This window comes from Tamandua tetradactyla, chromosome 13 (genome assembly GCF_023851605.1).
Source record: "Tamandua tetradactyla isolate mTamTet1 chromosome 13, mTamTet1.pri, whole genome shotgun sequence".
Taxonomy (NCBI): Eukaryota; Metazoa; Chordata; class Mammalia; order Pilosa; family Myrmecophagidae; genus Tamandua; species Tamandua tetradactyla.
In genome coordinates, this window is record NC_135339.1 from 53,987,903 (window position 1) to 54,012,368 (window position 24,466).

At 37.3% G+C, this 24,466-nt stretch overlaps 1 protein-coding gene and 1 pseudogene across 1 annotated transcript in view; both read right to left on the reverse strand.

The window, feature by feature from the left end:
• Positions 1 to 24,466, reverse strand: part of PCGF5 (polycomb group ring finger 5) — a 245,976-nt gene that overhangs the window by 57,466 nt on the left and 164,044 nt on the right. The gene's annotated exons all lie outside the window — the stretch shown is intronic.
• LOC143653155 (heterogeneous nuclear ribonucleoprotein R pseudogene) lies at positions 2,400 to 4,463 on the reverse strand (annotated as a pseudogene).

Genomic DNA, 24,466 nt, shown 5'->3' on the forward strand with positions numbered 1-24,466 from the left:
TTCTGTTCGTATATTCAGCATTAGTTGTCTCAGCTCTTGTATCTCATTTGAACTATTGGTTTGTTCCTTTGACTGGGCCATATTCTCAATCTTCTGAGCGTGGACCGTTATCTTCTGCTGCTGGCATCTGGGCATTTAGTCAGATTTCCCTGGGTGTCGGACCCAGCAAGGTTGTAAGATTTTTCTGTGAAATCTCAGGGTTCTGTTTTTCTTATCCTGCCCAGTAGGTGGCGCTCATGGCACACGTTTGTCTCACGTGTTTGCAATGGATCCCCCTGGTCACCGATCTCCACGGCCTGGGGATTTCCGATCCAATTCTCTCCGTTGGTTCAGGGGGCCGTGCGTGGTGGCGGCGTCAGCCGCCGCAGCTTGAGGGGATCCTGTGGCTGGTCGCCAGCCGCAGCGGGCCCGGGGAATTTGCCACCGGACCAGGAAGTCGCCCATGGGGGAGGGGCGTCGGTCACCAGCCGCTGCGGCCTGGGGAATTCCCCACCGGACCAGGAATCTGCCCGTGGGGGAGGGCCACCACAGCTTGGATAGCCCTCTGATCCGAGACTCGTAGCCGCGGACTCAAAGCCAAGACTCGAAGCCGCCCGCAAAAGAGGGGCGCCGGCCGCCTCGGCTTGGGAAACTTGCCTCTCCGAGACTCTCAGCCGGCCTGGGAAGGAGGGAGGGAGTAGCTACGGCCGCCGCAGCTGCCACTGCTCGGGAAATCCAGGAAGTTGGGAGTTTTCCGTTCTCCCGCCCGCGACCGACCTGAAGCAGGCGGGCGGCCCGGCCAGGCGCCGCTGCTGAGAGGCCCGCTGGGCCAGGAGCTGTGGCTGTGAGACCCGGCGCCGATCGGCTGCCTTCCGCCGCACCACCCGTGCGGACGCTCTCCATTCATTTTTAAACAGTTATATTCATTTATCATATAATCCAACCTAATTGAAAAATCAATGGTTCCCAGTATAATCATGTAGCCATGCCTTCACATGACAACCTATGAGGACATTTCAGTTTCTTCCTCAGAGAATCCCAGACCCCTCCCCATGTCCCCCATTTATTGACATTTAGCTTTGGTATATTGCCTTTGTTACTTTCAATGGAAGCACATTACAACGTAACTGTTAACTACAGAACCTAGTTTGCGTTGGTTGTAGTTTTTCCCTGTATACCATCCCATTTTCAACACCTTGCAATGTTGACACTCTGTTGTTCTCCCTTATGTAAAAACATTCTTATATTTGTACATTGAATCATCAGCATAGGCCACTCAAGGCATTGCTAAGTTTTACCATCCCAGACCTTATCCTTTGTCTTTCCTTCTGGTGTCATACATGGCCCCTGCCTCCTCCCTCAATCATACTCACATTTAGCATCCTTCAATGTACTTACAATATTGTGCTACCGTCAGACAGTATTGCACTATCTATTTCTGGATTTTTATATTCAGTTCTATTGAACATTCCGTACTTCTTCAGCATCAAATGCCTAATCTCTACCCTCTATCTTTTGATAAACTGTGTTCTTAACTTTGACCCTCAAAGTTCACTCATTAATGTTAGTTCATATTACTGAAACCATACAGTGTTTGTCCTTTTGTTTCTGGCTAATTTCATTCAGGATAATCTCCTAAAGGTTCATCCACGTTGTTATATGCTTCATGATTTTATTCTGTCCTACAGCTGCATGATATTCCGTCATATGTATATACCACAGCTTTTTTAGCCACTCATCCGTTGATGAACATTTGGGCTGTTTCCATCTCTCGGTAATCGTGAATAATGCCACAATAAACATTGGTGTGCAAATGTCTGTTCGTGTCCTTGCTTTCAGTTCCTCCAAATATATGCCCAGTAATGGACTTGCTGGATCATATGACAATTCTATACTTACCTTCCTGAGGAACTGCCAAACTTCCTTCCAGAGCAGTTGCCACCCACAGTGGTTAAGTGTGCCTCTTTCTCCACATCCTCTCCAGCACTTGACATTTTCTGTTTTTTTTTTTTGATAATGGTGATTCTAGTGTGTGGTGATATCTCATTGTGGTTTATTTTAAATAGATTTTTGAGTTTTATTGAAATCTTACATTAACAAGAAATTGGAAATATAATCATATCAAAGAACAAATTATCGCAGCTTTGATGTTTAAGCCAAAAAAATTGTATAGGGCAGATTTCAAAAAGGTGTGAAGTTGTAACAATTTAAAAACACAGTTAACCTACTTCTAGGAATACAAAACATACAATCATAGGTTATTTCCTATACAAAATTTAAATTTGCTTGCTTTAATTTCTTAAAGCTACTAAGACAAAGCCCTAGCTTTGTACTTTCATTAACAGTATGCTCTATACTCCTATGTAATCTATCTCAAATCCAAGAAAATGAAACTGCCCCAAACTAAAGTTTCTGCAAAATCATGAGTTAACAATGTACCCAGCTTGTTCTCAAGCTAAAATGAAGCCTGAAAATATAAAAGCATTACAACTCCCAGAATAAGGGAACTCTGTAAGCTCAATAATGTCCAAGAACATTTATGAAAAAAGGAAAAATAAAAAAACTTGAATAGATACACAATAGAGGTTCCTCAACTCAGTACAGATGGCAGCAAATTGTTCCTTAAAGATGAAACAGTTAATCCAATTTTTTTTGGAAGAATGTAGATCTAGAGCCAATCGTATCTTGCTAATATCATTTTCAAGCCCTCACTTGTCTATTTCCGCTGTACCTTGATACCTGGTTGCCATTATTGTAACCATGGTTACCAGAATAGTCACCACCATGCTGAAGTGGCTGCTGAGCCAAGAACTGGGAACCCCAGTTCTGTTGGTTGTTGCTCTGTCGGCTCTTGGAATCAGGTTGGTTGCACCCATCTGCCTTTCTCTTGCCTCCTACATTGCCCCCATGATTGCCCTGAGCTCCACGGGAACCATGGTCTGTCTGCTGTTGTGGAGGAACCCCCTGCCACCCCTAGAGCCTCTTGGTGGTCCCCAATGTGCCCCCTCTGAGAATAGCCTGCTCTACCTCTTAGAAGTGGTGCTCCCACCCCCTTGGTGGTGGTGGAGCCCCTTGCCCTCCCGCCTCCTCTTCCCTTACTGCACAACTGTAGTAGGGATCTTCAGAGCCTCCATGATAGCTGTGATAATCATAACCACAGTAATCTTCACAGCCACAGTAATCTGGAGGGTACCTATATCTACCTCTCCCCACCACCAAGACCCCGACCTCTAATCGGAGGTGGCATGTGAGAGGAGGGTGACTAATAATCTTCATATGCAGTGCTTCTGGAGGCCTGTCTAGCAGCTTGGCACCCTTTCCTTTTCTTGCCTTGGTGGCTTGGCTAAGACTATGTCAATTTCTCCCCCTTCTATTTCTTTGCCATTCATTTCATCCATGGATTTAACGGCGGCTCCTCTGTTTTCAAGATGAACAAATGCATAATCTTTCAACTTCTTCACTCTTTCAAGTTTTCCAAATTCAGAAAATGACTTCTCCAATATTTCTTCTGTCATTGTAGTAGCCAAATTTCACAAGTTAAACTGTCACCTTAGTCATGACTTCTGGATCTGGTTCTCCCACAGGGTCAGCCCATACAACTGTAAATTTCCCCACACTTTTGCTTTTCTGCTCATTAGCCAGCATCTGGTTTGTGATCCTCATATTCAAGGAAGCAGAACCCCAATTCTTCTTTTTGTCATCAGGTTAATGATAGAGAGTAACATCCACCAAACCCTCTGTTAAACCTGCGACTTTATTGAATCCTTCCTGAATGTTTCCTTTAGTCTTATTCTTAGAAAAGGCTGTTATTTGCCACAGAAATGTGCACTCCGAGGTGTTTATCAGGAAGAATTTCATAGCTGTCACACAGTTTAATAGTTTCCTGTGCAGCTTCCTTTCACAGAAGGTGATAAATGCACACCCTTTGTTTTGACCAGACAGTGGATCCATCATAAGATGTAGATCCCAAATGGAATAAGCTTTCTCAAAAAGAGGCACCAACTCATGTCATATAAATCTCTAGGTATCTTACCTACAAAGACCTCTGTTCCAATTCCATGTTGCAGGTCAGAGTACACTGCCTGGAGGAGAACTGCCATCCTTCCTCTGTCCCGTGGTTACCTCCAGAGTATGACCACTCCACTGATGCAAGGCCTTGATCTTTGCTTCATCAGGTCCCTTTGTGGACTCTTACATCTTGCTCCCCTGTTTCTCCCCTTGTTTGTAGGTCTTCATAACTCTCTATAAAAATGTACTTTTGTTCTGGACATATGATAAGTCATTTTCCTTGAACTGCTGTAGTACAGACAGAGCTCCGTCTTCATTAAATTCCCTGAGAACATCAATTTCTCTTTCATCAAGATCCACAAAAGCTACTAATCCTGTCTGAAATATTTCAAGTCTCTCTGCCACCTTCTGTGGGAGGCCTGCCTCTGTCAGTGTCTTGTAGCATTGTGTGAGAAACACTTACACTGGAAGTATCCGTTGGTTCTTCCTCTTCTTTTAACTGTATTGCATTACCAATCACCTGATTAGTCATTTTATTATACAGGGAAGAGCAGGAGCTGGCAGCCAGGCCTATGAGAATCAGCATGAGGCACTTTCTCATGTGGTTTTCATTCGCATTTCTCTAATGGCCAGTGAGGTTGGGCATCTTTTTGTATGTTTTTGAGCCATTTGTATTTCCTTTTCTGAAAAATGTCTGTCCATGTCTTTTGCCCATTTTTGAATGGGGTTATTTGTCTTTTGTTGTTGAGTTGTAGAATCTCTCTATATATTCTGGATATTAAACCCTTATCTGACATGCGGTTTTCAAATATTTTCTCCCATTGTGTAGGCTATCTTTTTACTTTCCTGACAAAGTCCTTTAATGCACAAAAGTGTTTAATTCTGAGGAGACCCCATTTATCTATTTCTTTTTTCATTGCTTACAATTTGGGTGTAAAGGTCTAGGAAATCACATCCTATCACAGTCTTTAAGATATTTCCCTGCACTTTCTTTTAAAAGTTTTATGATCTTAGCCCTAATGTTTAGGTCTTTGATCCATTTTGAGTTAATTTTTGTATAAGGTGTGAGATATGGGTCCTCTTTCATCTTTTTGGACATGGATATCTAGTTCTCCAAACATCATTTATTGAAGAGGCTGCTGTGTCCCAGCTGAGGTGTCTTGACTGCCTTATCAAAGATCAACTGTCCATATATGAGAGGCTATATTTTTGAACAGTCAACTTAATTCCATTGGTTAGTATCTCTATCTTTATGCCAGTACTATGCTGTTTTGACCATTGTAGCTTTGTAATATGCTTTAAAGTCAGGTAGTATGAGACCTCCTACTTCATTTACCTTTCTCAAGATATTTTTGGCTATTCAGGGCACCTTTCCCTTTCAGATGAATTTGGTTATTGTATTTTCTATTTCTGCAAAGTAAGTTGTTGGGATTTTAATTGGTATTGCTATGAATCTACACATCAATTTGGGTAGAATTGACAAATAGTTAAATATGCAGTCTTCCAATCCATGAACATGGTATGTCTTCCATTTATTTAGGTCTTTGATTTATTTTAGCAATTTATTGTAGTTTTCTGTGTATATATCTTTTGGTTGGTTAAATTTATTCCTAAATATTTTATTCTTTCGGTTGATATTACAAATATAGTTTTTTTCTTGATTTCCTTCTTAGATTGTTCATTACTAGTGTACAGAAACACTACTGATACTTGGGTATTGATCTTGTACCTTGCCTCTTTGCTATTCTCATTTATTAGCTGTAGTAACTTTGCTGTAGATTTTTGGGGATTTTCAACATATAGTATCATGTTGTTACTGGACAAAGGCCATGGATTCTTTTGCCTGATGTGCTCAATAACCAATTCCTGAGACACTGGGGTTTCAAAGAGAGAAAGAGTTTGTAACTAGGCACGTAGTAGGAGAGCAGATGGCCTAGTGACCCAATTCTGTCTCCCCAAACTATAGTAATTCTGATATTTGTATTTGAGAAAAGATGCGCAGAGTTCAGGATAATGAGCACAGTAGCCCCAGATGATATAATTAGAGGTGATTATTGAACACACACAGATTGATTACATGCTTAGTCACAGAGCATGTATAATAATATGGCAGAGAAGTATAGGTGACTTGTAAGTGAAAGTGTAAGCTACTGTGCATGCTAGGTGGGGCTATTTGGCTAGATTAAGTTTTGGTTATCAAGATTACTGTGACCTTGAGGTGGGTTAGTTCTAGGTTAACCCAAGACTCTTCATTAATAAACATTAGGGGCTGTCTTTAGTGATTACAAGACTCTTAAGTTGAAAAACTAGATAACTGGGTACAAATGAAGGTTAGTCACAGGTTTTTATAATCACAGGGTCAGAAGATAAGGGCTATATAATCATTATCTGAGATCAAGGCAGCTGGATTGTAATTTAGAGAGTTCAGGACTTTCCTTCTTTGTAATCCAATATACCAGAAAGCAAAAAGGAATATCCATATAATGATTCAGTAATCAAAATCATCCCTTAAATTCTAGCTTCTGGGTTACAATGTCATCTGCAAACAGTGAAAGTTTTACTTCTTCCTTTCCAATTTGGATATCTTTTTTTTTTCTTGTCTAATTGCTCTAGCTACAACTTCCAGTACAATGTTGACTAGCAATAGTGACAGCAGGCATCCTTGACTGTTCCTGATCTGAGGGAAAGCTTTCATTCTTTCCCCATTGAGGATGATGTTGGCTGTGAGTTTTCACCTATTCCCTTTATCAAGTTGATGAAGTTCCTTTCTATTCCTGTCCTTTAAAGTGTTTTCATCAAGACAGGATGCTGAATTTTGTCAAATGTCTTTTCTGCATCAACTGAGATGATCATATACTTTTTCTGCTTTGTTTTATTGATGTGGTGTATTCCATTAATTGATTTTCTTGTATTGAACCAGCCTTGCATACCTGGAATAAATCCCATTTCATCCTGGTGTATAATTCTTTTAATGTGCTGCTGAATTAGATTTGGAAGGATATTGCTGAGGATTTTTGCTTCCGTATTCATTAAAGAGATTGGTCTGTAATTTTCTTCTCTTATAGCATATATCTCTGACTTTGGTATTAGGGTAATAATGCTGACTTCATAGAATGATTTAGGTAGCTTCCTCTCTTCTTCAATTTTTTGAAGAGTTTGAGCAGGATTGGTATTAATTCTTTCTTGAATGCTTGTTAGAATTCACATGTAAAGCCATCTGGTCCTGGACTTTTCTTTTTGGGAAGCTTCTTCATGACTGATTCAGTCTCGTTATTTGTGATCGGTTTGTTGAGGTTGTGTATTTCTTCTCAAGTCAATGTTGATTGTTCATGCTTTTCTAGTAGGTTGTCCATTTCATCTACATTGCCTTTTAGTAGCATATAGTTGTTCATAGTATCCTTTCATCTCCCTTATTTCTGCAGGGTCAGTAGTCATGCCCCCTCTCCCATTTATGATTTTATTTATTTGCATCCTCTCGCCCTTTCTTTTTGCCAGGCTACCTAAAAGTTCATTGATTTGATTGATTTTCTCAAAGAACAAACTTCTGGCTTTGTTGATTCTTTCTATTGTTTTCATGTACCCAATTTCATTTATTTCTGTTCTAATCTTCTTTATTTCTTTCCTTCTGTTTGCTTTGGGTTAGTTTGCTGTTCTTTCTCTAGGTCCTCCAGGTGAACAGTTAATTCCTCAATTTTTGCTCCTTCTTCTTTTTTAATATAGGCATAATGGGCAATAAACTTTCCTCTCAGCACCACCTTTGCTGCATCCAGTAAGTTTTGATATGTTGTGTTTTAATTTTCATTTGCCTTGAGATATTTACTTTTTTTATCTTGTAATTTCTTCCTTGACCCACTGGTTGTTTAAGAATGTGTTGTTAAGCTTCCATATATTTGTTAACTGTCTGGCCTTTGGCCTGTTATTGACTTCCAATCTCATTCCATTATCATTTGAGAAAGTGTTTTGTATAATTTCAATCTTTTTAAATTTATTGAGATCTGCTTTGTGACCCAATATGTGGTTTATCTTGGGGAATGATCCATGAGCACTTGAGAAAAATGTGGATTCTGCTATTGTGGGGTGTAATGTTCTGTATATCTGTTAAGTCTAGGCCATTTATCAATTATTCAAAATTTCTGTTTCCTTATTAATCCTCTGACTACATGATCTATCCATGAATGAGAGAGCATATTGAAATCTCCAACTATTATGGTAGAAGTATCTTCTCCCTTCAGTGTTGTCAGTATGTGCCTTATGTATTTTGGGGCACTCTGACCCAGTGCAGAAATATTTATGATTGTTGCCTTCTTGATGAATTGTTCCTTTTATTAACTCATAGTGTCCTCTTTTAATTGTTTTAAACTTGAAGCCCAATTTGTCTAATATTATTATAGCTACCCCCACCCTTTTCTGTTTGTTGTTTGCTTGAAATATCTTTTTCCAATCCTTCATTTTCAATCTATTTTTGCCATTGGGTCTTAAGTGAGTCTTCTGTATTCAGTATATAGATGGGTCCTGTTTTTTAATCTATTCTGCCAGTCCATGTCTTTTGATTGGGGAGTTTAATCTATTAACATGTAATGTCATTACTGTAAAGGCAGTAATTTCTTCTACCATTTTGTCTTTTGGATTTTATATGTCTATCTCATTTTTTTTTCTCTTTTAACCTTTCTGATAGTCTTCATTTCTACACTCTTCTCCAGACCTCTCTCCCTGTCTTTTACCATTTGCCTGTAATGCTCCCCTTAGTATTTCTTGTAGAGCCAGTCTCTTAGTCACAATTTCTCTCAGTGTCTGTTTATTTGAGATAAACAGTGTCTGTTTATCATTTATAATGAGAATATCTTAAACCCTCCCTCATTTTTGAAGGACAGTTTTGCTGGCTATAGAATTCTTGGTTGGCAGTTTTTCTCTTTCAGAATCGTAAATATATAATACTTACTTCTCCATAGTTTCTGCTGAGAAATCCACACAGTCTTATCAAACTTCCCTTGTATATGATGGATCATTTTTCTCTTGCTGCTTTCAGAATTCTCCTTTGGTCTTTGATATTTGACAATTTGATTAGCAAGTGTCTTGGAGCGAGTATATGCAGATCTATTCTGTTGGGGGTATGGTGAGCACCTTGGATCTGTAATTTTATGTCTCATAAGAGATGGGAAATTTTCAGTGGTCATTTCCTCCATTATTATTTCTGCCCGCTTTCCCTTCTCTTCTCCTTCTGGACACCCATAATACATACACTCATGTGCTTCATGTTGCCATTTATTCCCTGAAACGCTGCTCATATTTTTTCCATTCTTTTTCCTATCCATTCTTTTGTGTGTAGGATTTCAGATGTCCTGACCTCTAATTCACTAATCCTTTCTTCTGCCTCTTCAAATCTGCTGTTTTAAGTCTCTGTTTTTCATGTTTTCTACTGTGACTTTCATTCCCATAAGTTCTGCCATCTGTTTTATTAAGCTTTTGAGTTCTTTTTTATTTCACCCAATGTCTTCTTTATATCTTTCATCTCTTTTGCCTTATCTTCCCTCAGTTCTTTGATTTGATTTTTTTACTTGATTTAGCATGTTTGATTGAACATTAATTACTTATTTCAACTTCTGTATCTCATTTGAAGTGTTAGTTGTTCCTTTGACTGGGCCATAACTTTGCTTTTCCTAGTATGACTCGTAATACTCTTAATCAAGGAAAGCATCTGATTTCCTTGGTTAATTTATTCTGCGGGTCATTTTCACTCTTTCATATAGGGTTTTCTTGTTGGTTGGCTTTGTTTTCTATCTGGTTGGTTTTTTGTTTTTGGCATTTGGTTCAACTTATTCAAGATCTCTAGCACAGCTTCTAGTCAACTGTTCAGAATTTTTCAGCTCTTATTTTTCTGGTTCTTGCCCTGCCTAAATGGAGGCTTTATTTTTATGATAGTCTCCCCAGATATCGTTGACTCCAGTCATATTTTTCCAGACAAGAAGGGTTGTAAACATTATCAAGTTTCCCTGGGGATGAAACCCAGCAGGTTGTTAGAAATTTCTGTGAAGCATCTCGACTCTCTGCTTTTCCTATCCTTCCCAGCAGGTGGTAATTATCAGCCTGTAGTTCTCCACCAGCATTAAGTGGGGCATTGAGTGATATGGCACCTTTAATTCTAAGCTAACCCTGTAGCTAACAGGAGCATGGTTGAGACAGAGGCTCCTTCTCTGATTGAAGGTCACCACTTGAGCTGAGCCTCACATACCCCCTTTTCTGGGGAAGATAACCCCCCTAGGGAATTATCTCCTTCACTTGACTTGATAATTTGACTCTCAGAGCTATCTTAACTCTACCCTGGCTTGGATCAGGGCTGATAATTGAAAAATGCCTGAGACTTTCTTTAATGAGCTACTTAGAATAATTTTTTAAAAATCCCTTTTCAGAGCCAGTCTCCAGCCTCCAGTATTTGCCTGTCAAGAGCTGGAGTTGGTACCTGGATCTATGTGCCTTAGAGCACAGCCCTTTGCCAGCACTCTTATCTGGGCCTACTCCAAAAGCTTCCATTTATCCCCCAATAAAAAACAAACAAAAACTACTCCCAAAGCAGAACTGTTACTATAAGGCTTAAATCACTGATAGTCTTCCATGGATCTGTATACAGTTTCCACACCTCTTCTATTATATTTAGATTGTATTATGCAGAAAGTATGTCTGTTTCCTTCCCAACCTTGATTTCCCTTACAAAGCTCTCTTGTAGAAATGAGTTTTGGGAGATGTTCTCCCAGTTGTAGTTGGCAATGGTGAGGGCAGTCAAATTCATATTTTCTAATGTTAGTAGGAAGAAGGAAACCCCCTATGGAGCTAAGTTTGGAGCCTTATGCTTTGAGTCCTAAGAGATTCACTTTCACTTTGCTAAATACTGTTGCTGCCTCCATGTTCACTGCAGGAATGGCTGCTACTCTCAATGCCTCTCTGTGAGTTGGGTATGGACCCACGCCCTTCACTTAGAATAGGTAGGGAAAAATCAGAGACATAAAATGGGGCTGGGAATGAGGCTATTACAAACATGCACTCTTAGAAGTTCTTAAACACTTGCTGTGAGTAGGGCATACATTTAACATCAAGCCTTCCAACAGCCAACTGAAAGAGGGAAACGTAATTGGTCACACATTTCACATTTTATAAGATAAAAGCAAATTAGTTGCTCAACGAAAGCATAAAGCCTGGGGCACCCATATATATGGACAGCTAATGTGAAAGGAAGAATTGAAAGAAATATTTTGATATGCTCCTTGGAATGGGGTGTGTAAGATCCCAAAATCTGTGCTTGAGGAAGAAGAAATAGACACTAAACTGCTTTTTAAGGAGGGTGTGGCTGAATAAGTATTTTGTTTTGCTAAATGGAGTATACAGGTTTGGGGCCAGAGCTGAGGAGAGGCTGAGTGATGCTGGTGGTCCTCAGTGTCTTTCCCCCGTATTTCACTTAGCCTTCTCTCTAAATGAAAGTAGTTTGAAGTGGTACTCATTTTTCTAAAGCCTGTCTGGAGAACCCACATGTTTCTGTCCAGGCCTGTTTTGAAGGTAAATCTCCTAGCACAGGTCCTTCCTTGTCTTTAGTTAATCCTTTTATTATTTCCCTATTTAACTTTTTACTTCTAATTTCTATACAGTCTGATCTCTATTTCTAGGTCTCTCAGTACTTTAAGGTTCCCATCACTCCTTGACACTCTCATCATGTGGCTCAACAAAGAAGGACTCTTCATGGGTGGGACAGCCCCAGGAGGAGGCAGGATTGCCAAAGGGCAGATGCTGTGCTCTTGGGAATTCTAGCCCAAGTCAGACTTTCTTCAATCGTAGACTGGGCACTGTCCCCTTCAACTTTTTTTTTTTTTTTTATTTGAGGGTGGGTGTTTTCCAAGACAGCCTTCTCTTATGTGCTTTTAATTCAAGATGTTATAAGGAACTCTGACCAGAGAATCATGGAATTTGAGTTACAAAGATCTGTGTGATATAAAAGTAACTTCACCTTCCCTCTCCGTTTTTAAGTTTTCACATCTGAAAACTTAAAAACAAAGGAGTTGAAATACAATGGTAGATTTAAACTTTCTAAGATATATCCAAAGAAGTTTTAAAAGGTAAATCATATCTTTCAAAAAAAGGTAAACCAATATATGAAATATATAAAGAGAGAGTTGCTGTATTGAAGTGAAGGCGGTAGTTGTAGGTCTCTCCCTTTCCTTTTACTCCCCATAGGAACCCCGGAGTTCCCCTGAAGAACTGCTCCAACTTTAAAGAGAAAATACCATAATTTTTTTCCGTTAAAGGGTCTGATAGCAAATATTTTCAGCTTTGGGAACTAGATGGCTTTTATTTTAACTCCTCAACTCTACCATTATGGCATGCAAACACCATTGACAATGTTTACACAAATGGATGTGGCAGGCCTTGGCTCATAGGTCATAGTTTGCCGACCCCTGGTCTACTTGTTTTTTTTAAGGTTGTTAAATATATATGTGCATATACACATATATAACCAGACTCCAACTCAGATATCTGCCTTTTGATTTATAAGAGGAAACAATATGCATTCAACTAATCAGTTTTCAGAGATCCTGGGTAAGGATTTCCCCCATGGTCTCCACTGAGGTGGCCAGTTAAATTAGTCAGAGTACCATCTTCAGTAGAGTTTCTTCCTGAGGCTTCCAGCAGAGGGCAAAAGTGAACCAGTTTCCAAATTTGTTTCCTCTTAGCAAATTCAGGCTGGCCTGGATTTGGGGCTAAACTTTCTGGCAATGTAGACATGCATAGGTGACATAGAAATGACACAAGTGATAGAATTAATAGGCAAGGACTAAAACAGTTATAATAATTTTATCCCTTATGTTTAAGATAAGTAGAGAAATGGAGGATACAAGAAATCCTCCAAGAAATGGAGGATACCCAAATCAAAATTCTAGTATGAAAACTATGTCTCAGATGAAAAATACACCAGAAGTTAAAATAGACAGATTAGCTACAAATTAGGGAGCATGAAAACAAAGCAATAGAAACTATTCCCAAGGAAACAGAGAGAGAAATAGACTGAAAAATGAGCATAGCATCAGCGAACTGTGGGATAAATACAAGCAGCGAAATAATTTGTGTAATTGGCAACTCCGAAGGTGGGGAGACAGAAAAATTATTTGAAGAAATAATGGCTGAAAACTTTCTAAGTCTGATACAACTATGAGCTCAGATGAAAGCTCAACAAACTCCAGGTACAAGGAACATGAAGAAATTTTCACCAAAAGCACATTAGAATTAAGCCACTTAAAACCAGCGATATAGAAAAAAAAAATCCTGAAAGCAGCCAAAGAAAAAAAAGAAACTTCACATTCAGGGGAATAAAGATAAGATGACAGTAGATTTCTTGTTGGAAAAAATATAAGCTGGAAGAGAGTGGAGCAACATGTTTAAAAAACTAAAAGAATAAAACCTGCAAAAGTACATTTATTTACTCAATGAGAAACCTTTCAAAAACAAAGGTAAACAAGGACCTTTTCAGATATACAAAAGCCCAAAGATTTTGTCACTAGCAGACCTGCACTATAAGAGATGTTAAAGATAGGCCTTCAGGCAGAGAATAAACAAAACCAGATGGAAATCTGGACCTGCAAAAAGGAATGAAATGTTCTGGAACTAGTAACTACATTAGTAAATATAAAAAATTTTTGTCCTCTTTGTTATTTAAAATCTTTTAAAATTTTTAATTATTTAGTATATAAAAAATTTAATTAGAGGAGTTGTAGGTTTACAGAAAAATCACGTAAAAAATACAGCGTTCCCATATACCCACCCCCATTATTAACACTGCATGAGTGTGGTACCTCTGTTACAACTGATGAAAGAAAATTATAATTGTACTATTAACTACAGTCCATAGTTTACATTAGGGTATACTTTTTCACACACACCACTGGTTCTAGTTTGTAAGCTGCTGGAATATGATATACCAGAAACAGAATAGCTTGTAAGTTGCAAGTTTACAGCTCTAAGGCTGTGAAAATGTTGAAATTAAGGCATCAACAAGAGGTTACCTTCACTCAAGAAATGCCGATGACGTTCAGGGTTTCTCTCTCAGCTGGGAGGGCACATGGCAAGATCTGCTAGCTTTCTCTTCAATGGCTTCCTGGGGGCTCTGCCCTTTCTGTTGACTCTGTCGGTTGGTGAATCTCGTAGCTCTAAAGCTTTTTCCAAAACGATTCCCTATTAAAAAGCTCCAGTAAGCAACTTCACCTTGAGTGAGTGGAGACATCTCCGTGGAAACAATAAAAAGATACCACCCAGAAATACTGAATGAAGATTAAAGGACATGGCTTTTCTGTGGTACACAACAGATTCAAACCGCCACACCACCGTATTATTAACACCTTGCATTAGTGTGGTGCTTTTGTTATAATTTATGAAAGAACATTTTTATAATCTGACTACTAACTATAGTCTGTATTTACAATAGGTTTCACTGTTTTGTACAGTCCTATGTTTCATCTTTTAATTTTTATTCTAGTAACAAATACATGACCTAAAATTTCCCTTTTAAACCACATCACATAAAATAATTCAGTGCTGTTGACTACACTTACAATGTTGTACTACCATCACCACCATCCATTTCCAAAACTTCACAGACGCAATAGAAATTCTGTACAATGGAAGCATTAACTCCCTATTCCCTACCCCCAGTCCAGCCCCTCGTAACCCATATTCTAGATTCTGACTCTAAGAGTTTGCCTATTCTAATTATTACATATTAGTGAGAGCATACAATATTTGTCCTTTTGTGTCTCCTTATTTCACTCAATACTTCAAGCAAAAAAATGTATTGTGGTGTTAATAACATATGTGGAAGAAAAATGTATGGCAACAATAACACAAAGGTTCAGAAGAGAGAAAATGTTATAAGGTTCTGATACTATATACAAAGTGGTACAATATCACTTGAAGATAGACTACAATAATTTAAATATGTGTACCATAAAGCATAAAGCAACCAACAAAAAAGACAGAAAAGAGCTGTAAATAATAAGCCAAGAAAGCTGTTAAAATAAAATTATAAAAAGTACTCAAATTATCCAAAAGGAACACAGGAAGACGTACAAGGAACACATAGGACAAATAGAAATAGTAAGACTGAAGACTTAAATGTAACCATATCAATCATCACATTAAATGTAAGTCCTCTAAACACTCCAATTAAAAGGAAGAAATTATAGATTGTATCAAAAAGCAACACCCAACCAAATGTCACCTAGAAGAAGTCCACTTTAACTATAAATGTCTGAACAGGTTAAAAGTAAAATGATGGAAAAAATATACCATGCTAACTAATCAAAAGAAGGCTGGAATGGCTATATTTATAGCAGAGTAGATTTCAGAGCAAAAAAAATATATATTACCAGGGATAAAGTGTGTCATTTCATAATGCTAAAGGGGTCAATTTATTGAGAACATAATATTCCTGAATGTTTATGAATCTAAGAATAACGCTTCAAAATAGAGGCATCAAAAATCAATAGGTTTGGGGTGCATGGGTGGTTCAGTAGTAGAATGCTCTCCTTCCATGTGGGAAGACCCAGGTTCGATTCCAGGATCACCCACCCCCCACCTCCCAAAATTAATAGGTTTGAGCCAGTACAATAAGACAATAAAAAGAAATAAAAGGTGCCCAAATTAGGAAGAAAAAAAAATAAAACTTTCTTCTTAGAGGATATTATTGCCTCTGCAGAAAATTTATACATCTACAAAAATGTTACTAGAACTAATAAATGAGTTTAGCAAGATGAACTCACAGAAACTCAATTGTATTTCCATACACCAGCAACAAACAACTGAAAATTGAAGTTATAAAATAACACCTTTTCCAATAGAATCAAAATATAAAATATTTAGGCTTAAGTCAGACAAAAGATATGCAAGATGTATACACTGAAAACCACAAAACGTTCCCAAGAGAAATTAAAGAAGACCTGAATAGATTGAGAGATATACCTTGGTCCTGGTTTGGAAGACTCAGTGTTGATAAGGTGTCAGTTCTCCCCAAATTAATTCATAGATTAAATGCAATCTCAATCAAAGTCTCTGCAATGTTTTGTAGAAATCAACAAGCTGTTGGTGGATAAGGGGGTCTGCCTGTGGATGGGGGCGTGGAGGGATGGAGGGGTTTAAAAGGGGCATGAGGAAACTTTACCAGGTGTATGAATATGCTTTTGTCTTGATTGCAGTGATACTTTCACAGTGTATACATATTTAAAAATTGACCAAATTGTATACTTTAAATATGTAGTTTGTTATACGTCAATTATGCCTCAGTAAAGCTATTAAAATGTCATAATATTTGAGGAAATACTAATTTTTTTCCAGTTGGCTAAAGGAGAGTCATTGGAATTGATTCCTTTTGCTGAATCTACCTATCCTCGATTATAGGATTCTGTTTAGGCTGCAGTGATTCTCAACAGGGCACAGGCCGTTGAGATGGATTATGTAGTGAATCTCTACTGTTTTTATCTGCCCAGTGTCCCTGCTACCCTTTTTTGTCAACCTCATCCCTTCCTGCTTCAGGGAATCTCCTTCTTTACTATTCATCCATGTCATAAGACTGCCAATCACATTGCCTCTGCCCTAGGGACCATGTGAACCAAGATTGGCCCGTCTTGGTGTCCCATCACCTTCCATATTCAGTGGTTTGAGATGATGATTCAGTAATAAAAACTTTCCTGGGAGATATAGATAAAGATACAAAGAGATACAGAAATATACATAGGCAATCATAGAAGACATGTCTTTCCTTTGGCTGCAATAGCTGTGTTTTATAATCTAGGATTTGACTATGGGTGCAGTATGGAGGAAACCTGAGAACATTCGGAAAGCATTTATACATTTATTTATCTCACTGCATATATGCACATATGTATATATGTATTGTATCCTTAATATGCGTCAGCTACTGCTCTAGTTCATAGCAGTGTACAGTCGTACATGATCAGAGCAAAGTAAAATGGAGCAATGAATAAAGAGAAAGTCCAGGTGACATTGATTGAGAGCTTAGATCTGTTCCACCTGAGGCTGTATCACTCTGTTTTTCTAATTATGTGAGCTCATTAGACTGTTTCTTTTGATAAAGCTAGTTTAAATTTTGTTACTGTCCCTTGGTTGTGAAAAAACTTGACCAACCTATAGAGTGAACAAGAATCTCGGCAAGAATGTGAAGAGGGCATGTGTAATTTGAAATGGTATATTCACTATCTGTACTTGTTTTGTAATACAAAATACAGAAAGTAGCACTCCAAAAATCTTGGCTAATGGAGATACACATTGTACAGAGTGAGAGGGCAATGTAAGCCATTGTTTTTCAATTTGATTTTTCTCTCTCTCTCTCAATAGAAACAGGCACTACTTTTTAAGTACATAGTTATGCAAATATTTTAAACATTATATCTCTTTCAATCCTCAAAATGCATACATCAAATTAACATGCTTTACCACAACAGGAAAAAAGGTTTCAATATTTGGAGATAAAATTACTATAACATATGCAGATACTGTAGTAAATTTATTGAATTGGTTTTTGAGTAATATTTGTATTTTGTCAGGTGGAAAAATGAAAGACCAATAGGCAAACCCTGAAATTTATTCAGTCTTGTCTCCAGGATATGTATTTTCTCAGCAGCCTTCAAAATTACATATCATTATATGTAAAAAAAAAAAAAAAGTCAAGGAAGATAGTAATAATCAGTTAGGATCTTGAGAAGGTCAAATAGATAGTACCCTCTTCACCTAAGTTCTAAAAAATAGAGAAACAAGACAAAGAAGAAGACAGAAGCCAAAATATCATTTTTTCTTGCTGAAAAAGACTGTCAGAAGACTTAGATGAGCATGAGAACAAAATGACTCCTCCACTGAACCCACCTAGAAAGGTAGACTTACCCAGTGAGTCATTTAAATGCTGGCCCATGCAGCCTACCAACAAGGGAATAGCAGCTCTCTCCCGAGAAGGGCAATAGAGAACCTGAGTCAAGAGCACTGTGTTTATTCTTACCAAATTTACCAATCACATAAAGTCACTGTATCTCATCTGGGGATGGATTAGTAATGGCGTGGAAAAAGGCCAGGGATCCATCCCTATTTGAGCTCATCTAGCTAGGAAGGAAACTGCAAGATGTGGAAAACGCCACCCGTACCCCCAACACAATTCAGTTTTACACATAAAGAAAATAAGGCTCAGAAATGTTACATAATTTAGCCAAGATCACACATTTAGTAAGTGGTAGAGTCGGGAATCAAGGTCCAGTTCATCACGAAGTCCATCTCTGTCCACGCGTGCCTGTTGTTGCACACTAAAATGTTTATGTGTAACCCAGCAATTTCACCACTAGGAATTTGACGATATACCCCACAAATACACAAACGTCTAGAAGTATGTTTATTACAGCATTTTTTTCCAAGTACGTATGAGAATGTTTATAGGGCTTTATATGTAAATGCTAAAAATTGGAAAGAACCATATATCCCTCAGCTGGTGACTGGAAAAACAAAACTGTGGTATATCCACATAACCAAATACCACCCAGAATAAAAATACTGAACTATGGATATATGGAAACCTTCTACCTTTGAACAGTCACTTCCTATACCCACCTCCCTCCAGCCCTGGGCAACTGCTAATCTGCTTTCTGTCTCTTCTGATTTAACTACTTTGGATATTTCATGTCAATGGGCTCATAGAGTATATGACTTTTCTGTCTGGTTTCTTGTACTTGGTATAATGCTTGCAAGGTTCATCCACACTCTTGAGGGCTTCAGAACTTCATTACATTTTTTTGTTGTTGTATGTTGTATAGCAGGGTCACATTTCATTCTTTTTCAATGTGAGTATCCTATCATTGCAGTACCATTTGTTGAATTTTTGTTTGTTTCTCTTTTTTTTGTTAATTTTCAGAAGTGCGTGAGCCAAGAATCAAACCTGGGTTTCCTGCATGGCAGGTGAGAATTCTACCACTGAACTCTCCTCACCCCCCCCCCCCATTACATTCTATGGCCGAATAATATTGCATTGTATGTATATACCACATTTTGCTTATTAAATCATCAGTAGAATTTGGCTTGCTTTCACTTTGGTGATATTAAGAAGAATGCTTCTATAAACATTTCTTTGGATATGTTTTTGTTTCTCTTGGGTATATACATAGGAGTGGAATGGCTGGTCATATGATACTCTATGTTTAACTTTCTGAGGAACTGTCAAACTGTTTTCCAAAGTGATAGGACCGTTTTACATTCCCATCAGCAGTGTCTGAGGGTTGCAATTTATCCACCACCTTGCTAACATTTATCATTGTCTTTTTTATTTTTGCCATTCTAGTAAGTGCAAAATGATATCTCATTGTGGTTTGGATTCGCATTTCCCTAATGTCTCCTCATGTTGAGCATTTTTCATGAATTTATTTGCCATTTGAATATATTCTTTGGAGGAATGTATATGCAGAGCTTCTGCCCATTTTTAATTGGATTGTCTATCGTGAGTTATGAGAGTTCTTTATATATTCTGGGTAATTAGCCCCTTATCAGACTTATGATTTGCAAATATTTTCTCCCATTCTGTAAGTTGTATTTTCACTTCCTTGATAGTGTCCTCTGAAAACACAAAAGTTTTAAATTTTGATGACGTCCAATGTAGCTGTTTTTCTTTTATTGCTTGTACTTTTGATGCCATACCTAAGAAACCATTGCCTAACCCTCAAAGATTTATGCATATGTTTTATTCAAAGAGTTTTATAGTTTAGCTCTTACCATAGGTATTTGATGTATTTTGAATTAAATTTTTTAATATGGTGTGAGAAGGAGGTCCAACTTCATTCTTTTGTATGTGGATATCTAGCTTTCCCTGCATCATATGGTAAAAAAAAAATATTCGCTCACATTGCATTGTCTTGTTGAAACTATAAATATGAAGGTTTATTTCTGGAATCCCAATTCTATCTATTGACCTATATGTCTACCCTTATGCCAGTACCACACTGTCTCGATTACTGTTGCTTTATAGTAAGTTTTGAAATTGGGAAGAGTAAGTCTACCATCTTTGTTTTCTTTTCTAGATGTGGTGACCTTGTATCTTTCAAACTTGCTGAACATATTAGCTCTAATAGTTTCTTTGGATTCTGTACAAGATCATGCCATATGCAAATGGAGATAGTTTTAATTCCTTTCCAATCTAGATGCTTTTTATTTGTTTTTCTTGCCTAATTGTCCTGGGAAAAAAAACCTCAAATATAATGTGGAACAAAAATGATGGCAGGTAATGTTGTCTTATTCCTGATCTAATGAGGAAGGTTTTTAGTCTTTCATAAATAATAAAAAGTTAACTGTGGACTTTTTATCGATGCCCTGTATCATATTGAGGGAATTCCCTTCTGTTCCTAATTTGTTCCACATTTTATCATGAAAAGATGTTAGATGTTGACAAATGCTTTTGTCACATGTATCTATTGAGATGATCAAGTAGGTTTTGTCCTGTATTCTATTAATATGATGCATTACATTGGTTTATTTTCATATATTGAATCAACCTTGTATTCCTGGGATAAATTCCACTTAGTCATGGTATGTAATCTATTTCATATGCTTCTGGATGCAATTTATATTTTGTTGAGGATTTCTGTGTCTATATTCATAAAAGATAGTAGTCTGTAATTACTTTTTATGTCTTTGTCTGGTATTGGTATCAGGGTAATACTGGTCTCATAGGATGAGCTGGGAAGCAGTCCGTCCTCTTCTATTTTTGGAAGTTTGTGAAGCATTGGTGTTAATTCTTCTTTAAATATTTGGTAGAATTCACCAGTGAGACCAACTGGACCTGGGTTTTAATTGGGAGGAAGTTTTTTTTTTTTGATTACTTGGTTAATATCTTGTCTTATTATAGATCTACAGATTTTCTATTTTTCAGTTAGTATTGGCAGTTTGTGTCTTTCTAGGAATTTGTCTATGTGATCTGGGTTATTTAATTTATTGGTGTATGTATTTAATTATAATCATTTTTATTTTTGTGAGGTTAGCAGTAGTAGTCCCTGTTTCGATCTTGATGTTAGTAATTTAAGCCTTCTCTATTTCGTTCTCTGTGACTTTAGCAAAAGGTCTGGCAATGTTCTTGGTATTTTCAAAGAAACAAGTTTTGGTTTTGGTGAATTTTCTTTATGTTTTCCTGGTATCTATTTAATTTATTTCCACTGCAATCTGTTGTTTCTTTGATTTGGTTTATTTTGGGTTTAATCTGTGTGTTTTTTCTAATTTCTTTAGGTGGAACATTTGATTATTGAGTTGAGATGTTCATTCTTTTTAATATAGCTTTACAGCTATAGGTTTCCCTTTAAGTAAGCATGGCATTGCTGCATCCCTTAATTTTCATCATGTTTTATTTTTATTTTCATTCATCTCAAAATATTTCCTAATTTCCCTCATGATTTCTTCTGTGACCAATTGGTTATTCAGGAGTGCCTTCTTTAATTTCCATATATTTGTGATTTTCCCAGATTTCCTTATTATTGATTTATAATTTAATCCCACTGAGGTTTAGAATACACTTTGTATGATTTTAATCCTTTGAAATTTATTGAGGCCTTTTTATGGCCTAAAATATGCTCTATTCTGGAGAATATCCCATGGGCACTCGAGAAGAACGTGTAATCTGCTGTTGTTGGGTAGAATGCTCATGGATGTCTGTTAGTTGGTTTATATGTTGTTTGAGTCTAATATTTCCTTACTGAGCTTCTGTTTAGTTGTTCCGTGTATTATTGAAAGAGAGATATTTAAGCTCTCAACTATATTTGCTGAATTGTCTGTTTGTCTCTTCAATTCTGTCAGTTGTTTGCTTCAGTATTTTTGGGGTACTCGTGTCAGGTGCATATATACTTGTAATTACTATAACTTGATTGATTGACCATTTTATCAATGTATAATAGTCTTTAGTGTCTCTTACAACAGTTTTTGACTTAAAGTCTATTTCATCTGATATTAGCATCAGCCTCTCCAGCTCTCTTTTACCTACTACTTGTTTACTTTCAATCTATTTGTGTTTGATTCTAAAGTGTGTCTCTTACACACAGTATATAGTCGGATCATATTTTTTTTAACATTCTTTTAAGGTAATTATAATGGTTCAAGAAAAAAATCTATTTAACATAAAATAAGACAATAGTGAAGGAATAGAGAAGCAAAAATACATAAGACATGTAGAAAACAAATGGCAAAATGACATAAATATATTCTACCTTATCAGTAGTTACATTAAATGTAAATGGATTGTTTTCATTGTTTATTTATTTAATGATTTCCCTTAACTAGTTTTGTGAGATACATATTCTTTGTTTTTTATTGTGGTATTTTACCATAATAAAAAAAAAAGATTAAGGAAAGAAAACCTACACAGGACAAAATCAGTGGGAAATGGTGCAGTAGGTATCCAAAAAGCCATGTGGCTTTTTTGTGTGTGTGGCCACTGACGTCTCTGTTCAGTTAGTTTAGTGGTTAACCAGTAATTTAATAGAAATTTCCTTAAATACCTAGTTTTGAAGAACACCTTCAAATGCTTAGGCAGGCAGTTTACGACTGTGTGTTCATCTTTACTTCCTGCTTACGCAGAGTCTCGAGTTCCACCAGAGGTGAGAGCTTAGGTTAGGGCCCTTCCTGGGCTTGCACACAGGCTTGGGCATGTGTGCAACCTCACACATGTCTGTGGCCTTCCAGGTCCTTGGGAATCTGTGGGAACTTTTCAAAGACCCCTATGAACAACTCATTCCCTAACTTTTTCTCTTAAGTCTTTTGGTCAGCTTCTTATTAACCCCAACTGTTATTGCCATCTCAGGCAACTATGAGGTTAAACAATTGCCACTGATTTTTTTTTTCCAAGTAATGCCCTGGGGGAAAGGCTATTCAAACTGAGTGAGGTCTAAGTTAGGTCAAAGAAAGACAAGCCCTATAATGGGGCGTTTTCAAGGAACTGTCAGATCAAATAATGACAAAACTCTGAGCAATGTGTAGAAGGGGAGCTCCTAATGCATTCTGCCCCTCCGGTGACTGCCAGGCTGCTGGTTTTCACTGTGCTTAAGGGGCTCTCCCTTTTGAAGACTTCTGCAAGTTTGGGAGAGGGGAATGGGAATCTTCCCAAGATTTGGCCATTTGTCTTAAATAAACACTCCTCAGATTGTTTCCAGCCTTTGGTTAATTTCCAGAGTTTTGAATAAAAAGGATTGTGACAGTTTCTGCCAGTGTTCTTCTTGGTTTTATGGCTTTTTTGGATACCTAGTGCACCATTTCCCACTGATTTTGCCCTGTGTAGGTTTTCTTTCCTTAATCTTTTTTTTTTTTTATTGTGGTAAAATACAGATAGCATAAAATTGACCATTTTAATCATTTTTAAATTTACAATTCAGGGACATTAAATACATCCACAATGTTTTTCTATCATTACCACTATTTCCAGAATATTTTTATCAACCCAAACGGAAACTCTGTACTCATTAAACATTAACTCCCAATTCTTCCTTCTTCTCCAGCCCCTAGTAACCACTGTTTAACCTCCTCTCTCTATGAATTTGCCTATTCTAAATACCTCAAACAAACAGAATAAAAAAGTAGTTGTTCTTTTGTGTCTGGCTTATTTCACTTAACATAATGTTTTCAAGATTCACTCATGTAATAGCATGTATCAGAATGTCATTCTTTTATATGCTGAAGATTATTCCATTCTATATAAATACCACATTTTGTTTATCCATTCATCTGTTGATGAACACTTGGATTGATCCTGTCTTTTGGCAATTGTGAATAATGCTGCTATGAACATTGATGAACAAGTATCTGAGTCCCTGCTTTCAGTTCTTTTGGGTATATACCTAGGAGTGTAATTGCTGGATCATATGATGATTCTATGTTTAACTTTTTGAGGAGCTGCCAGAGTTTTCTAGAGTAACTGTACCATATTATATTCCAGCCAGCAGTGTAAAATAGCCGAGGTACCATCTACATTCTGTGTTAGGAAGAAAAGTATCACAGCAACTTCAAATAACTAGCTCTGATACCATTTATGTAAATTTAATATATAGATAGATATAGATATAGATTAATATAGATATAGACATATCAAGACATTGAGAGAATAGAAGAATATGGGAGGCTCTCACTGTTTATTTCAAAATTTTCTGTGCTACTTTGCAATCTTACACCAAGTTTGTATTTCTTTTTAAAAATTTTAAAAGTTTTATTGAAGTACAACATACATGTAGAAAAGTACCCAAATTACAACTATATAGCTCAATATTGCATATCATTTATTCTTGAGTTATTAACATAACCTTACATAGATTCAACATGAAGCATGTAGACTTTGAAAGCCTTTTTTTCTCCCACAGTTCTCAGAACCCTTACCTCCTCTCACAGACCTCTTAGAAATCCCCAACTGTGGGGACTCCTCTAATCTAAAACGCTA